General features: G+C 35.8%; 2 protein-coding genes across 6 annotated transcripts in view; one reads left to right on the forward strand and one right to left on the reverse strand.

Annotated features, from left to right (window-relative positions):
• Immp2l (inner mitochondrial membrane peptidase subunit 2) overlaps nt 1-17,475 on the reverse strand; it is an 826,273-nt gene that overhangs the window by 405,792 nt on the left and 403,006 nt on the right. The window lies entirely within an intron of this gene.
• The window catches only part of Lrrn3 (leucine rich repeat neuronal 3), a 31,652-nt gene that overhangs the window by 10,338 nt on the left and 3,839 nt on the right, over nt 1-17,475 (forward strand). The gene's annotated exons all lie outside the window — the stretch shown is intronic.

The raw sequence follows: 17,475 nt of genomic DNA on the forward strand, positions 1-17,475 counted from the left end.
CTATTGTCTGACAAGTAAAGATTTTAATCTGTGAAAATTGCTTAAATTCATACAAAATATGCATATAATAGGTATGTCATGTTATATTTTCCCCAAAACATAGATTTTGGGTGTGACTAAATGAATTACAGGTCTAGCTTTAAGAGATCTGATTGATACATCCCAACAAGTGAATTTAGTCAACTTGTAGAAAGACAAGACAGTGGTTAACATGGTCTAGCTCTTTTCTCCCTGGTCTAGAAAACAAGCCACTCATTTTTTGGGCTCTCAGATGAAGTCTACCAGGAGCTGGATGCCACATCCTTAGAAGGAACATCTAAAATGGAAAAAATTCACCTGTGCCTGTGTTTTTGTGCATCCCCCATTTCATATATTCTATCACAGCCCAACTGTAATTCTACCGAGCAATACCAAATTGCCACCAAACTGATGAGTGAATTCTACACTGTCTGGAGATTTGATTCTAAAAGTCATTAAATACAGAGCCAGCATTCACCTAACCAAATCCACAAACTGCGATGGACTACACAGACATTAAGCTACTTGCTCAAAGTGACCATATTATTTAAAGAAACAACTGGAACCCCCCAAAACCAGGTGATTCAACCCTTGCCTATCAAGTATTGCACCAGATGTAAGGATGAAATTTCACAAAGTATAGATTATATTCTCTCTTTACTGAGCTCTGCAGAGAAACTCAGTAGGACATTTCCATGAAATATCCCTTTCCAGTGCACTCTCATCTGCTGGAGTCTGGCAGATGCTTACATAACAGCATAGTCACTTTTTATAATGTCTCTTTAGACTAGCATTTTATTGGTAGTAACACATTACTCTACATTGAGCTTATTAACATCCCAAGTTTGGGGTTTTTGAATTTGTGTCTCAACATGATTTTAGGAGTGAAGATGAAATGACAGAAGTGGCAGGGGAAAAGCTACTTGAGTGGCATTTGCCTCTGACTTCCAGAAGTTTTCTTTTTTTTTTTTTTTAAGACAGGAAGAAAAGACAAAGGACTGAGAAATTACTATATGAAAACTCACACATAAATGATGCAACCAAAAAAACATCAGAGATTTCACATTTCTATAAAGAAAACCTAAAAGAAAATGTCTTGGTGACACTGAGAGGATTTTCTCTTCCTGTTGGACATTCCAGCTCAAACCCAAAGCCTTATAGTTCCTTGCTACACCCAGTACTAGGCTTCAAAGCACACACCCTATAACAATAACACTGGCGATAAGTATCATGGCAGTTTTCAAACTTTAGTCAAAACCAACCTGTAAGTTTTTTCCCAAAAGAAAGCCCAGGTAGGGATATTGACTTAAGACTCTGGCTACAATATTTTCTAAATTGATGATGCTAACATGATCTGTAAGACTACCCAGGGTCTGTTCGTCACTGGAACTTCACAGGGATGGGTGTCCTTCCTCCTCCCTTTGTCCTCTCATTGGCACTTTATGGAAATACTAAAAAAAAAAAGAGCAACACTCACATCAATATTAACAACTTCTATAAGACTTTGTTTTTTCCATCCCAAGAAACAATACCTGCCCGTATCCAACATCTCAAAATAAATAAATAAATAAATAAATAAATAAATAAATAAATAAAACCCTGAAACAACTTCTTGGATATTTATCATTGATAATTGAATTTTACAGCCCAGCTCCTGTACTAGCAAGCATACACACACACACACACACACACACACACACACTTTCCAATGTACCTAAACACTGGATACTTTTAAAACATCTGCAGACCATTAAGGGTTATACAATCTTGCCATGTTGAGCTGTGACTGGTATCCAATTACTATTGTCTTTTAACAGACAAGAGTACTACACCAGTGTACCAGACTGTAATAGTTATTTACATAGAAATAAATATAAATCATCAGACTACATCAGACTTTAATAGTTATTTACACAGAAATAATAAGGGAAAAAGGTCTACCAGGCAAGGAAATTCCGCAAGCTTTTCTGGCAATCAGAGGCAAATGCCATCTAAGCTGCTCTCTCTTTGTGCTGCCATTTGTTAGCACATATGCACCACCAAGCCAGATGTAAGGTACAGTGGACTCCAACAAAGTAGCAATATCATGGAAATAATGTTATTTTGATAATGATTGTCAGTTGTGATGACTTTGTGCTTCAGGAAGAATTTGTACTGAGACTTTAGATATTTAATTTTTGTAGTATTTCTATAAGACAAGTATGATGATCACTCATCCTTTAAAAGTTAAGGAGATAGTGACATATAATGGCAGGAAATCCAGGGTCTATGTTTGACTCCTAAACTACTAGACTAGTTCTACTGAATACCATTCTGAGAGCACAGGAGAGCAAAAAAGACAAAGAAGAGAACTGCATGTATTATTGGGTGAGGACAGAACAAAGTGAGGCACAGAGAAGCAATACCCATCCATGAAAGACATGTTTGAGAAAAAAGCAGCATCACTCTTAGACCTGTATCTATCTCTGGGGTCAGATTCACATCCATGCAATCATTTGGAAAGTCCAATTTGCTAGAGAAATGACCCTCTGCCCAGGGATCGCCTCTTTCCTATCTGCATGGATTTGAGCCATTTGTTTGGTTTTTGTTTTCAGAAGTGCAATTATAAAACCTCAGCTGGAGACGAAACAACAGTTATATAATTTTATTTCTTTGGTTGCCTTTATGTCCTGTTTCCATCACCATAGCTCTGCAATGCATAAGTCAATACTACCTTAGAGATTGACATGTATCATCTTATTTAGATGTTTTTGTTAAGCAATGTCCTCACTTCTGTTGTTTGATTCCAGTTTATATTTTTTAATTTTGTAAGCTTATGCTATCACCATATCAATTATAAGAAAAAATGAGAGAAGATAAATGAACTTACTGAGTACAGTTGACAACAGTCATGAGAAACCATGCTCTATAACAGAAAAGTCTCCCCAGTACTCCATTACTTAGTCTGTCCTTTTTCTGGTTTTAGGAGTAAGTCCAAAAGATAGACTTTAAATAAAAGGAAGTGCAAGGCTGTTAGAAGGGATGATTAAGTGGGGTAATTACTAGGAGAACACAGGGACGAGACATTTGTGGATTCCTAGTAACCCGTGTTTCATTTATTCCAGCTTTAAATATGTGTAGAAATAACCAGGTTCTTATTCCATTAGAGCATGAACAAAATTGATTCAAAACATGAAAGTCTTAACTTCTCAGACATTTCAATGACTAAGAAAACAAATGTGTGTGTGTGTGAGAGAGAGAGAAAGAGAGAGAGAGAGAGAGAGAGAGAGAGAGAGGTGGGAGGGAGAGATGGAGACAGCCTTATACACGTAAAAGAAAAGGAGAGGGGAACAGAAGGAGAAGTTGAATATATAAATATAGACCCCCGTATAATATGTGGGCCCACCTGCTAGACAGCACAGAGCAAAGGAGAACCTATGACAGGAATTTCCAGACCAGAGCTAAGCCCACTTCTGTAGCATAGGTCTCACTGAGAGAAAAATACGTTTCTATCCATGTATATTATAAAAAAAAAAAAATACTCACTTAAAAGAAGTTTAAGTTGAATCTTTCTCATAAACTTAAGAATTAATATTCCAATATGCTGAAGAATTGTAAACAAATGTCAAATAACCTAACATTTGCAATAACAGAAAAACATCTTATCTGACATCTAGTTATTCCAGTTAACATCATATCTGAAACTCAAAAATTATACCGCAGAAGAATAAAATATTGATGCATGACGGCATATTGAAAGTGCGTGAGAATGAGGTGCCACAAATGCACACAAATTGACCAAAAAAAAAGCTGCATATGTTACAGCTTCCATGAGAACACAATTCATTGACTGACAATTTGCATCAGGTTCGCTTGCTTATTCTGCAAATCACAAAAATGGGTTGCTGTGGCAACTGCCACATGCTATTTAGCTTGCTGTTGGGAAGTGTCTCTTGGAGTACCTTTTAAGAAACAAATACAACATGCTTTGTATTGTTCCTCCCACCCTAGAGAAACAAATCTCCTTACAGGAGGCCTACTTTTTTTCAAGCCTTAAAAATTGGACTGCTTTTGTTGTCTTCATTTATATTATCTGTTACATATTTATTGGCAAGGGAAAAAAAAATCTATTATCAAAATGCCACTTGTCTGTGTGACTGGAATTTGATTCAGACACTGCCTATACCATAACTACTTTTATCAACACAGCTCTGATAGCTATATTAATTCCAGCAATACCCTTATTTATCAACACAGCTCTGATAGCTATATTAATTCCAGCAATACCCTTATTGAGTCCATGTACAACACTCCCAACAAGAGTCTATGTCTCAATTCTTGGAGGTTTTTTGTTTGTTTGTTTGTTTGTTTGCAGACAGGGTTTCTCTGTGTAGCCCTGGCTGTCCTGGAACTCACTTTGTAGACCAGGCTGGCCTTGAACTCAGAAATCCACATGCCTCTGGCTCCCAAGAGCTGGGATTAAAGGCGTGTGCCACCACCACCCAATTATGGCTCAATTCTTAATGTACCAGCAAAAGCAAGTTCATTTGCCTAGGTCAGAAACACGAACAAGTAAGATACCATTAGTATTCTGAGAAGCATTCTTGACCCCAAAATTACTCTTTCTTTTTCATAAGCAGGCTACACAGGACCTTATGACATGCCACACCAGTGTCAGCACACAGCAAGGCAAGCAGCTTAGTGTCTTTATGCTAAGTGAATTACAGTACTCATCCCTAATCCACTTCACACATAGAAGCCCTAAACTAGGAGCCCAAGTATCTAAAACTGTTCAGGCCTCTGTATGAGTTTTCCTGCTTGCTTTTGTTTGTTTTATTTTATATTTTCTTGTCCATCTGTCTGACACAAGATCTTGCTATAAAACCCTGGGAAGATACTCTCCACTTGGCATCCAAGAGCTGGGATTGAAGGCCTCCACTACCACATGTGGGCCTATTCTTCCAACCCACTGACAATTGTGACAACTTTTTTTGACCTCTTCAGATGCTAGTCTGACAAGCACAGATGTTTCTTCTCTCTCCACCACCACTGCTGAAGGGAGTTTGTTGATGACTCCCTAGCAGGAGTGCTGGGGAGATCATATTTACAGTTACAGTTGCAACAGGGCAAAGATGAGAAAAATACATCTGCTAGAAGACACCTGGGCATTAGAAATAACGCTGTAATAACGGGAATTAAAGTGGGTGCGAAAAAAATAATTCACATGCTGGGTGTAGCTGTAAATTGCACTTACAGGCCTGCAGAGATGGATACCTGGATTGTGTGGTGATTGTTGTGGACGGGGCCATTGTTTCAGACAAAAGAAGTGGACTCAACACATAAATGAATTTTCCCCCACTCTTCCTTGGGCAACAATAAAAAACAATCAATTTAAAAATAATTGGAGAAATTTGTGTTTTGCTCAGACGAGTAAAAGAAAACATTCATTCAATAGCACCACACAGAATCGTTTGCTTAATAGCATTTCTAATATGTTATGCATTTATTCAATCTACTTCCTTCTATATTAAAATGCAAAAACAATTACTCTGGATGTAAATCCTAGAAAACAATCAAAGTTTCTATTAAATCAGAGAAGAGACAGTTAAGCTGAAATGTGATTTGCAGATGCTCATGAATAGACAATACTTGGAATTTTTCTCACTAGAATTTGAAAAGAAGAGTTACTAGAAACAAGGACTCTTCCTTCTTCCTCTTTCTTTCTCCTTTCCCTCCCCTTTCTATTTTAATAAGCCAGAGTTTGAAGAGGCACTTTATTCTATGTTTAATTCAAACAATGTAACTATGCAAAACTGCTCTATGCTATATATACGCCCTGTAACAGGTACAAACTCCCTTTCAGTAGTTTATTATAAATAGTTTGCATTCGACTAATCATTCAGTAGAATATTTACATTTCAACTTTCTTGCTTCTTTAACTCTTAAAAAGAAACTAGGTAGGGGTGTGTGTGTGTGTGTGTGTACACAATATGCTCAAACTAAGCATATTTGAGAAAAGGCAACTAAACATAAAGCAAGGAATAAAAGAATCCATGCATGGATAACAAGCATTTTGCATTTTAGTGTCTGAATGGAATTTTGAAAGTCCACATGCTTTAATTGGGGTGCTGCTGCAGCAATAATCTTAAATACGAGATTCAATAAACGTGTTTTCATGCTCTGATTAAATGTCAAGGCCACAGATTTGTTATTTCAGATCTAGTGAGCAATAATTTCACTGGATAATAATGAACTCCCAAAGATGTATTTGAAGCACTCAGCTGCCCATTACAAAGCTCTGTATTCCTCACACTAATTTCAACTCTGCTGAAAGTATTACTGCACCTAGGACACAAAGCACACATTTTGAAGTACACTTTACTCACAACCTGTGTGCAGTGTCAGCTGATTGAACGCCAACAATATTTTCATAACACTACTCACAGGAGATAGTATTTGAACTTGCATACATTTTTTTTTTCCTTCACAAAGTATATGCACATTTCATTAGCTGGGTGTTCTCTGAAGTTCACCATCTTGTCACTTTCCAGCAATTCCTAAGCCACGCTTCACTAAAGATGCAGTTTCACAGGTTGTCAGTGTAACCATTATTTTCCATTTGATCACTATCCGCTGGAGTAAGCCAGGTCTGGCCTCCAGCCACATCAGGCCAGTCTTCTAGAGAGCCCTCATCACTTACACTCAATTAGCTGTGTAGTTGTTATTACTTTGTTGTTGCTACAGCACTTTCCATTATTTTGTAAAAATATTTTAGTACTTTAAGACATTATGAGCATATTATGTCCCAATTTACATGGCTCCCTGTGTTGTCAAACTACAGAGGCCAGTTTAAGAACCTGCATGCCTTATTTCTCCATCTCTATGTCATTACCATGTAAAATATAAAATACATACATATAAAATCCATTGACGACCACACCTTCATTGAAAAAGATATGCCAATAAATGTTATTTCCTTTGGTTTCCACACAGAGTACTTATTGAAGACCTTGCACAGGAGAGGCAGTGTTGGAGGCTTTTAAAGATTGCTTTTCAATGGTTTGAATTTAATTACATCTTCTTGCATGATAGTATTTTCATGTGGGTTTTGCTCTAGTGTTGTAGTGTCCTGAAATAAAATACACGCATACTGATGTCTCATCTGCTAAGTTTGTATCTTCATTCAGCAACCCACTCATGCACAGTGTATGAGTGAGATCAGAAAGGTAAAATGACTGCCTTCTAGAGAAGTTTTTTTAATGTCTATCATCCTAATGTATAATTAAGAAAAAATGGTATTCATTCACTCATTCACCTATTCATTTACTCATTTAGTAGATATTGAGCCACAATGCCAGCCACTATTATAGTTAAATATCAGACACAGAGAACAATTGGCAAGCAAGATGACTCAGTTAGTAATGGAACTTACTGCCAGGACTAATGACTATCTTATATATAAACGTATGTACATACATACATACATACATATATACATACATACATACATTTGCGTTTAGGCACATGCCTCAGAGCACATGTGTAGTGGTTAGAGAACAACTCCTGAGAGTTAGGTCTCTACATTCTCCATGTGTGTCTCATGGATCAAACTCAGGTAGTCAGGCTTGGTGGCAAGTGCCTTCCCTGGTGAACCATCTCAATGGCCTGATATTTTCAATACTATGAAGCTCATATTTAATAATTCTTCATTGAGTAACATGAGTTGTCTTTTGTAGAAGAATTTTACAAATAAAATAATAGTAAAATAACTTTATAAAATCATTATATTTAGTCATACTGCAATAGTATAGTTAAGTGAACCAAATTGAAAGGATTTGGGATACCAGGTCATCTGACAAGGAAGGAAAAATTTCTTCTCATCATTCGTATGTAAAATTCAAATAGTACCTAAGAACGTTTAATATCCTGTACTTTGAAGCTGCTATTGTATAGTGTAGAACTTTCTTTGATGTAAAATGATGCTCTGAAATGAAAATCCAAATTATTTGAAGACAATTTCTAAGACATCCCTCTAAAGAGGTAGTTTGTTTTCTAGTTTTCACTTGATCCATACATGAGATGAGGGCCAGGCTTCAAAGTAAAATGGATGCATATGTATGGGATTGGTTTAACAGACACCTTTTTTGTCAAGATTTAGAAATGCATTTGTATGAATGGTCCAGCCATGCCCAACTTGGAAGAAATATTTGAGTTTGATGTCCATGAATGAAATAAGAAATAAATAATAAAGTTTGATAGGCCCAGAAAGTATAAAAAACTAAGTCTGTCTGTTCTTTGAGACCTTTTTAAGCAGTGGTAGAGCACTTTTCTTTAAAACATTCACAAGACCTTGGCTTCAGTCACTAATATCATACACAAAAAAGAGGAGATAACCCACCAAAAGGTACAAGGCAATCTGACGGCAGTGTATCCCAATGCAAGTATTAGGAATACAATCAGTGCAGAAAGGAATGTCCACACAGTAAGATGTTTGTACATCTTACTGTGCACACAGACACAAAAGCTGCATCTGTGTGTTGCTTAAAAGATTACTTCTGAAACTCAACGCTGTAATTCAAGAATTGTGAAGCCTTCCATTGAGTTTGTGTTTTAATCCTGTTTGTAGTCCCTGGACAAAAATACAGCAAAGCTGCTTTAAGCAAATCGTCAAGAGTATAATGGGAAAACCATGGAGCATGAGGGAAATTTGGCACAATTTTTAAATTAAAACACAAACTGTTCCATGCTCATTATAAAGAATTAAGAATATAGAGCACATCTGTATGGCTTCCTGCCTTAGGCTGAGAAACAGCAAAGCACTATCCATCACCGATCTCACATCAGGCAGAGGATTACCCTGAACACTGTGGTCCTACAGTCTTTGTTACATCATTTGAGGAAAGAATTTGACCACAAGATCTGATTATTATTTGACTGCCTTTCAAAATATAGTTTATTTTCTCAAATTTCAGCAATAACACTGATATACTATGTTTTTCTTTGTTTTATTTAGCAATGAATATATGATTTCAATGATGGCTGCTTGGCACTGGAAAACTATTAGAGGGCTCATCTTTAGAAAAGATTTCTCTTGCTCTCAGCATTACTTAGTTGCTTGTAGTTCTTTGTCCATGGGTGGGGCTACCAAGAGATTTCCATTCTTCCGCATCAGCATGTCCATAAGCAACACTAAATGGCCTCAGCAGGCCGTGTGTGTGTGTGTGTGTGTGTGTGTGTGTGTGTGTGTGTGTGTGTGTGTCTAGTCTCTCTTTCTCTCTGTGTGTGTATGTTTGTCTGTCTGTGTGTTTGTGTGAGACATAAGACACAGAGAGGTAGACAAAGAGACAGACAGAAAGACAGAGACACAGAGAAAACAGTAACAACTAAGAAAAGAGACACCATGATTTAAAGAAGGAGTAATAAAAAAGTAATGAGTGTCAAAATTCTATTATATTTGGGACAAAATATGAAAATCCCAGGGCCCATACACTCTAAGTTGCTGTTAAAGAACTCTACAACTTGACCTTGAGACATCTGTGATAGAATCACAAATTAACCGTGGACCTACCTCTGACCAGAGTATGTGATTAGCCTCTTACCCAAAGGTTCCCTCCCCATCTTCACAGGCCACTGACCTTTGATTTCTTCCAACTGAGTTTATCAAAGAGGAAAAAAATTTGAGGGCATCTTTTGATTATCACCTATTGTGGTATTGCTGATAAAACAGAAGCCTTGCCCAGTGAAAATCAAGATAAACTAAAGCTTCAAGAGAGGGGAGCTGTACACATGCATGCAGATAGATAGATGATAGATAGATAGATAGATAGATAGATAGATAGATAGATAGATAGAGATAAATAGAGATATTAGTTAAAAATAATCCCAGGGTTAAAAATGTAATTACATAAGCACTTGACTAGTATACAGAGGCAGAGATTCAGTTCTTAACACATGCAATTTCAAAACTTCCAAAAATCTCTATTTATTCAAGTCCTAAAAATCATTTTAAAGAATACTTGTGACCCTAGAGAAATTATTTCTATGGTAAGGCTTGAAAAACATATTAAATATGTAAGTAAATATGATGAGAATCTAAGAGTATCACGAAATTTCAGCATACACCCCTTCAGAAACTATTCAAATATATTATGCCTTCACAAAGGACTACATTGAAATAGTTTTGAATGAATTTAAGGTTATTATGAAAATCATATAATTATATGCAAATAAAATCACAAGGGGTTGCAAGGATGTCTCCTTAAATGTGCACATTTTCATAATATTCTGTGACTGGTGTGTTTGTAATTTAACAAAGAACATTTTCCACATAGATCTATGATTCAACTACAACCTCAAGCAAGATTTCATCTCTGTCTCCCAATTCAAAATATAGGATAATGGCACTTTACTCTGAGATGAGTCAAGGTTAAACAAAACCCACAAATGAGCACTTTCCCTATAGAGGAACACACTTGGGACTACATAAATGCTAAATAAGGGGAGAATAAAGGAGAAGTGTAAAAGGGATATCAACATTCACATATTCTCAAGTAGTTCTCAAATAATACTAGACACAGTACAGTTCTGATGTAAATTTTAGACTTCCTAAGAATATGGAGAGAGGAAGAAATTCAAGCACACAAAAAAAGTTTATAGCTTAGAATGCCATGTGCTCTGCTAATTATGCTCAACACATTTTCACATATAATATACTAATTAAGTGCTTGGTTGAACAAAAATAAATATACATAAGAATTCTTTTCATAGTGTGAATACTTAGATAATCTGTGATGGTCCAAAAATCACAACACCAGCAATAATAGTCCTTGTCTTCTGGTTGCATCTCTCACTCTCTACAGCTAATCCTAAGAAGCAGACTTCTTCATAATGGCAACTCATCATTCAAGGAGGTGCTGAAATCCACACAGTATTAACAATCCACATGGAAACATGAAAATTTCAACTGAAATACCCTTCTTGTATGAAACTAAAGCTCAGAGAGAAATCTGATTGGTTGAAGTGCACAACAAAATCACCCCTAGGGACCAGACAGATCTCTCATTATTGTCCTTCCACAATGCCTACCTGTTTTCATTGGAATAAAGTGTTATGATCAGAAGAAAACCAATCAAAAATAGCAACAACCCCCAACTCAATGAGCACACGTCTGAGAAAACAGGCAGGTGAATGGTGCTCTTTCAGTAACAATCAGACACAAAGTGGATCTTAGTAGTTGATAAACACTTGGAGGCTAAATGAAGATCCTTGTTCTCAATGGCTGTGTCCACATCAAGGCACCTCACCTCAGGCTGTTTGCCTCCTTCATTTGATGACTGAGGTGATACTCTTTTCCATTTATCACGGTGTAGATATAAGCAGGAAATGAAATACTAATAATGGTAGACAATTAATTTGGAATAATGACAGACAACTAATTTGATAGCCTTTAAAGGCCATCATGAGTAAAACGCACTGATCCTAACTTGTTAATGGTGCAGGGTAAGAGTAGTGAACACAAACATGATAGAATAAAGAACTCAAAGGTTAAACTGCAATAAATGAGTTAGCACCTAGACAATTGTCAAACACTTTAAGAATATTTTTATTCACCGAATAGTACCATACATATACAGACTGGGAATGTAAAGAGATCTCAAATACCATGTAATCCAATTTCTAAGCTTAAAAAAAAAATCAGTAATTTGTAGCACAGAAGAAAGGATATTTTATCCATAGACACCAAGTCTTTTATAAACCAGTGCCATATGACTTTATGCAAAGCAAGAGTAATTTAACTTATTCAGTAAAGAGGTCAATATTTTACTTGTGAATATTTGAAGGGTCCACTTTCTTAAAAAGCAATAAACAAGTTCAGGTAACTGGGTTTGAGAGACTAGAAAATAACTATTTTCCCAGTAAAAAGAAAAATGTTTTCTTGAATATGTATAGTAAAACTTAACAATTCTTTAGGGTTATGAAACCTTCCATTAAAAATAAAGGAAGGCTGAATTTTTACAACAAGGTACTCTAAAATCAGATAATAGAAGAATGGGTTTAGAGATATTCATACAAATGAACTGAGATCATTCGTTATAAAAGAAAGGGGAAAGCTGGGTTTTAATGTAGCCATGGCAACTTTCTAACTTCACCAATTTTCCCCCCTGGAGTCAAGTATCAAAATGTTTCTCTTCCACATGGTACAGCCTTTATAATACCCATAATGAGGTACAAGCAAAGGAACATTATGCTCTTAAGCTTCTGAATTGTAAAGCATCATTGAAAAGATAGTACGTTTTAAATTTGTCTTGTCCACCAGTTTCTCCCCTACCCTAAAGGAACATTCTATTATAAACAACATAAAAGACCTGGTAACATTTCAGTTACCCCTGCTATACAGACAGAATTAAGCATTCTTTCCTCAGCACACACTCAAACCATTACACATGGCTTTATTGTAAATCACATTGACTGTGCAGTATACTCCTTATTGACTCAACCCACTGAGAAATTTGCAAGCAGATACAGGGTCTTACTTATGGCCATCTTTCCATGTCTACAAGATTGCCTGCCTCAAAGAGGTGATCATTCAGTGACTAGCCAATGATGAGACACAAAGAAGAACCAGGACAGGACTCTCTCCACTGTGGAGATCACAAGGCTTTCCTCCATAAAAAGAGTTCATATGCAATCCCATATAGATGTTTTCTTTTTGATTCTGATCAAAAATATACTAAAAAGAAATCTCAGCCATGATGAGTGTCCACAGGCATTAAAAAATATGAGAATTTTTAAAATTGATTTCTTTCAGTGAACTAAATTGGGATGCTTCATGCTGTCAGTGCTCCATATAAAATATTTTAAGCCTGTTGCTCTTCTGCAGGCACGATCTGCATGGGGAGGCAACTGGAGAAACTAAATAAGCTTTGCAAAACATTCAGGGAGCACAAAGGAGTAAGACATACATTAGGGAAAAATATCCCACATTTCCAAGTGCTTCTTAAATTAAAAATAAAACAAAATTTAAAAAAGGACTTGATTCAGGCCACAAGAAAGGCTTATGGTAGCCGAGAGACTGATCTATCTATCTATCTATCTATCTATCTATCTATCTATCTATCCATCCATCCATATATATTTTAATATATATATTTTAATTTTTCAGTTTTAAAAAGCAAATGATGTATACAGTGAAATGAAAACACACTATCTGGTATACTGTGCACCCAAGAGTATTGACTCAAGGGTGGATGGATACATACGTGAAAGGGAGAATGCATGATGATCTCACTGTCAAGGCCATTCCAGTCATGTGCGAGCATCCTGACAACTACCATACGTTAAAATAAAGTTTTCCATTTCTAATGACATTTCAATATTGTCTGAGCTTTTAAGATACACAATTTCAGTCTATCTTGCTTTAACATATTAGTGTGATGTCCTCAAGATTTAAAAATGATGTTTTAAAATAGTTCTCTATGAAAACAAACAAAAGGGACTGAGAAGAATAAAAGTGAACTCATTGAGATCCTAATTCCTGAACGCACTAAGACTTCATCCACCTACGGGCCACACTCTGTGCCTGGTAAGCATATCTATATGCTGCTAAATTACCACAGTGTAAGGGAAAGAGAGAAATTCTGTCTATACATCAAGCGGGTTTTTTTTAATGCATTCATCAGTCAATTCATAATATCTACTTGTAAAATCTTTAAGCCTCAAGTCAAAATGCAGATTTTTCCCTGAAGTCTGAAATCCTTGATAAATGATGGAATACAGGACATTATTTAAGTAAATTTGCAGTGATCTAGTTCACGTTTTCCTAAATTTGAAATGCTTCTCAAAAAGTCTTTATCTTTTATTCTGTGTGATCAAAACCTATGAACAGCAGCTAGAAAACCAGGACCTGGCAAAAGAGAGGTGAGGATGGTTTTTTTTTTTTTTTTTTTTTTGAAATTCTGAGAAATTTACTTAAACTACATTTAAGCTGGTCAACTTATTTTTAGTTTTGCAATGGGTTATTTTTAAACTTCTTGTACCAATGTATAGGAAAAGGAAGAAAACTCCTTTAAGGTCAACTATGTAGCTCAAATCTTCAAACGGCTACTAGCGGGAAAACATTTCCTCAGTGGTGAAACTAATGCATCGGTTGAAAAAAAAATGGCTGTTTTAAAATGGCTGTAACTTCTCTCACTTTCAAGTAGCTATGCATGTCTCGCGTTCAAGTAGATGCTTGGCAGAGAAAGGTGAAATTTCTTAAGGAAAATTAATTGCCTTAAAAGTGTGATGATGCATCTTTTATCTACTCCTTTCTGATTATTCTTTATTGTTGAATATTTGAATCATCTTTTAAATTATGATAATCGTTGTTTGATTTGCTATCATTCAATACAAATTGTGGAAAGACACACTTGTAAGCAATTAATCAGCAAATTATTATTAACTAAGTTCTGATCAACCAATTAAATGTATTAATATAATCAAATAAATCAAGTTGAGCAATGATTTAAATCATAATAACCTTATGCTCTAAAAAGAACAATAATCAAATCATTAAATGTCTAGCAAAAGAGTAATCAGTCAGTACACAACTATCCATAATCTAATAACCTAACATATATACTTTTATTACTAATAATTTCATTTTCATTAGACTCTCAAATAAACGTGTATGACAGTTATGGTAAAAGTTGAGAAGTAACAAAGGAAAAGATTCCAGCCAAGGCACCTGGGTTTGGGTCACACCAGGCAGCAGGTTGAGCCTCAACAGGCATAATGTGTCCTGTAGCAGGAAAGGAAGCCTTCAATGTCATGACTATGAAAACCAAGAGCCTGAATCTGACTTTGCTGCCTCTGAGCCTATATTCATAAGGGAGCTACAGACACAAGACTTATTTATACATAAGGTGATAACTAATGTATAATTTCATTCTTACATGAAACATAGGTAATATGCAGTTCTAGTATGTGGTGAAATAAATACAAATAAGAGGAGATACATTTGTTGAAGGTTCAAAAAATGAACAAGTTGGAATGCTTGAATTTTACGTAAACTGATGGAAATGTACATTTACTCCTGAGATCCTTTCAATGCTGCACTGAAAACTTCCAAGTCTGTTTTTCTAATGGAGCAATGGTGCTTGCTATACAGTCGACCCAGGAGTTGTAATCTTTCTTTTAGTCACATTTCTTGTAATAAGATGATACTTCTGCTTTGTATACTAGTTCCATGTGAGTTTAGTTTGTGTGAGTCACACCTTCAGCATAACTGGTTTTGGCAAAATGAATTTTCTACACTTCAAATCTGAAGAGGAGAGTTTTAGCAAATCTAAGAAAAAAATTCCACCATATTAGATGTTTGTTAAAATTACCTCCTTAATTCTACTCACATGGTCAGGGTGACCTTCTAGAAAGATTCGGCCACATAAGTGGGAGACACTGTGTCCTCATCCTACCCTATTGTTTATCAGCCAAATGTTCTTAGGCAGGGAAGACCTCTAGCAGGAGGGATTATAATATTGTAAGGTTTCAGGTCCCGTTCATTAAAAGCACATGGCTATACAAGCACCTCACTACCCTATTTTGCAAGGCCATTGGTAACATAAACAATTGTTAATAAGAAGACTCAGAAGTTGTGAAGCACTAAGAAGTAAGACAGCTTCTGCCTTAGAACCTTGCAAATAGTGTGTGAAAATAGCTGCTAGTGAAAGCATCACAGCATTTTCCATGGATGTAAGACAAAGTCAATATTCCATAGTCTGCTATTCTTTCCACCCTCCCAAAGTCTTCCCAGATACCAGCATAAGCAAAATTTAAGGTTGTACACTGCTATAAGAACTCTTCCTTTTGAAAGTTTTCCAGATAAACCTAGCTCAAACTATTGTCTAAAAGCTATGGCTATGCAATTGATCGAATGGAATCAGAAAAATGTTCTAATCAAACATAAACACAAATGTTCAAAGATACCCATCATGATAATTTCCAAATTAAAAACTTACATTATTCTATGAATCATGTCATTTAATAATTCATCTTCCAGTTAACTTGCAGGACCTACGCTCGCCTTCACACAGCTGGAGGAAGCAGATATAACCAATTAACTGGCAGAAGTCACATCTCCTTCATTCTCAGCTGAGTGATTTATTAAAACATACAGAAGTGTATTTTGTAATTTCTACCTAGGCTTTTCCTTCATCTTGAACATAAGAGGTAATGGGTTTCCATACTGGTGTCTTTCAGTTGCCATTTCTGTAGGCTGCTGTCTCTCTGGCCTCTCATTTGCATGTATTTTAACCATCTATTTACTAATGCTTTGACTTCCTGCCTGAAACTTCACTATAGGAAGTGATAATATCCCAGTGATCTTTTTCTCTATTGGCTATTAACCCAATAACTAAAACATAGAAGTTGCTTAATAAATCTCACTAAATTACAAATGAATGAACCACAGATACAGTAGATCAGCAGTTCTCAACTTATAGGTCATGACTCGTTCGGAAGTTGCATATCAGAGATCCTGCATGTCAGATATTTACACTATTAATCATAACAGTAGCAAAATCATATTTATGAAGTAGCAACAAATAATTTTAAGGTTAGGGGTCACCATAACATGAGAAACTGTATGGGTCACCACAACATTGGGAAGGTTGAGAAATACCATGGTTAGAGTCTAACATTCCTTTGTGTAATCCTCAAAATTAAAACTTAAATCTTATATAAAATATAGTTAGTATAGAATTTGTGTTCGTAGTAAAATAAACATGAATATGAGCAGTTAAATTTATGAATGTTTAAAAATGAACAAACGGGATTGCTTTTATTGTATGTAAAATTGTAGAAATGTACATTTTCCTCACATTCATTCACTGGCATACTCTACAAATTTCTTGAGTTTGTGCTACATTCCAGTTACCAAGGTCAGGAAAATACAAGCAAATCTCATGTGCTAGAGGAGGTGTGACAGGAAGCATAAAATGCTGAGAAGCAAGAGGGAGAAGTTATATGAAAGGCAGTCTTCCCAGAGGACACAGGCTTGAAGAGTGAAAAAATATTTCAGATGCCTTTGACTCAAGGCAAGTTAATAGTTAACTGAAGAAAAATCACCACTCAATATCAGACAAAATCACATTTGTGAGTGTTAGGGGAAGAGAGAAGATAGCTGTAAAAGTAAACTGTCAGTGAATCATAATATTTCCTTAAAAATAAATATTTATTTTAAAACAGTAATATTTCTACCTCTCTATAAGAACACATGCCATTTATGTTTATGTGTATGGATATTTTTAATGTATATTGCTAAAATGTCCACCATATCTTCATCTAGTTATACCACTGTAACCCTCAATGCTGAGAAGCAAGAAGCCCAAAATGAAAGGTCTAGCCACACCTGACTCTCTAAACCACGTGAAGACACAGGAGGTAGCTCACCAGCAACCTGGATCAAGCATAGACCTACCTACCAATACTACATCCTGTTGA

Source organism: Arvicanthis niloticus, chromosome 11 (genome assembly GCF_011762505.2).
Source record: "Arvicanthis niloticus isolate mArvNil1 chromosome 11, mArvNil1.pat.X, whole genome shotgun sequence".
Taxonomy (NCBI): domain Eukaryota; kingdom Metazoa; phylum Chordata; class Mammalia; order Rodentia; family Muridae; genus Arvicanthis; species Arvicanthis niloticus.